This window comes from Alligator sinensis, unplaced genomic scaffold, assembly GCF_000455745.1.
Source record: "Alligator sinensis unplaced genomic scaffold, ASM45574v1 scaffold730_1, whole genome shotgun sequence".
NCBI lineage: Eukaryota > Metazoa > Chordata > Crocodylia > Alligatoridae > Alligator > Alligator sinensis.
The window spans coordinates 2165627-2167464 of record NW_005842027.1 but is presented as its reverse complement, the minus strand read 5'-3'; positions in this window follow the sequence as shown (position 1 = coordinate 2167464).

Below are 1838 nucleotides of genomic sequence, written 5' to 3'. Positions count from 1 at the left end.
GCTCCCTTGAGGAGCAACCACTCCTCTTGAACTCCCCTCTCCCTGTGGTCACGGTCCCTTAGGGCCTCACTGACAATCCTCCTGAGCTTCTCAAATTTGGCTTTCCTGAAGTCAAGTACTTGCGCGTTGCTGACCGACTTGCCAGCTTTTCGGCGGATGGTGAAGGTGATCAGCTCGTGGTCGCTGTCACCCAGCTTCCCATCGATCACTAGGTCACCGACTAGGTCATCCCCAGTAGCCAGTACCAGGTCGAGCAGCGCTTTGCCTCTCGTTGACCCATAGACTTCTTGAGTCAGGTAGAGGTCATCCACGCACAAGAGGAAGCTCTGCGACCACTCAGATTTTGCTGAGCAATCCTCCCACGAGATGTCTGGGTAATTGAAGTCACCCATGACAACCATGGTCCTGGAGCAAGCTGTAAAGATCCAATCTTTTTCCCCATTGATAACTATGACTCTCAGTACTCAATTTTCTTTTTACACCAGTGTATCTGAACATGCTGTAGTGGAATTCCTCCTGATTTACACCCAGGTGAGAAGCAAAGGGTTGATCTTATCAAAATTACTGTACTGAATGTTGTAACCCTCACCCTAACTCGGGCTGCTCCAGCAGCCCCAAACCAAGCGCCAAACTAGAGACCTCTAGAAGCCTGAACACAAGAAGTAGCTTGGAAATTCACCATACTTATCCTTAAATCTAACCATGAGATCCCTATCTATCATAACCTCCACCAGCACCAAGACTAACCAGAGCAGGGGTAGCCTTCATTACCCCTAGCTTTGAGAGCCCTATATGCCCCAACCATAAACAAAGTCTGGAAGCTTGCAAATTCTCTACCCATAACTCCTTCCCTAGCCTTACCTCAGTTTGCCCCAAGAGCACCAAGCCTAGCCCCAGCCTGAGTACCCAAAGTATCCCTCACACACGGTAGTCCCCCTGTCCCCCAACGGGCTTAGTTTAAAGCCCGGTGGAGCAGGTCAGCCAGTCTGGCTGAGAAGAGCCATGGTCCAGGATTTGCTGCTGTACAAAAATATTGATATGAGCATGGTATACTTTGATATTGGTCTTAATGGGCAGTTTGATGTTTTTCCACACTTGTTTACTCAGTTTGCTCATGATACCTGATGCTTTGCCAATACAGGTATTCAGCTTAGCCTCAAGTGACAGGTTATTAGTAACAATGAAGCCAAGGTACATAAATTTACTTACAACCTCTAATACATTTTCACCTACTGTGATTGCTGGTGGTGAATCGGTGTTCTGGCCCATAATAATGATCTTCTTAATTCTGATTGCAAGACCAAACTCTTGTCAGGCATGAGCATACTGACTGATGAGGTGTTGAAGGTTGCTTGCTGTACAGCACTCTTTTGTATGACACTTTTATACGGCACCAAATCCTGAACCACATACTCTACTCGAGAAAAGTGCTTCAACAGCTTTCGCTTACATTGCCTTCGTCCCATTCTAGGGATTTTCTGGCTGAACAAAGTTGCCTAAACTGAGGGCTTGGAACATGCCAACATCCGCTGACCATCCGTTCTAAGCATCCATTCTCTTCTCAGTGCAGCATCATTAGCAAACAGCAGCTCATGAATCCAAAATTCCATGCTTTAGTTTTTGCTTTAAACCATGCGAGGCTGAATAATTTTCTATCTGAGCATGTGTGTAAATCATTTCCTTCAGTAGCAGTCCCAAAAGTGTATGTCAGAAGAAGAGAAAAGAAAATCCTGAACAGGGTCTGGCCAAGGACACAGCCCTGCTTGATTCTGCTTCAGATCTCAAAAGGCTCAGATGTTGATCCATCATAGCTTACTGCTACCCACATTCCATCATGG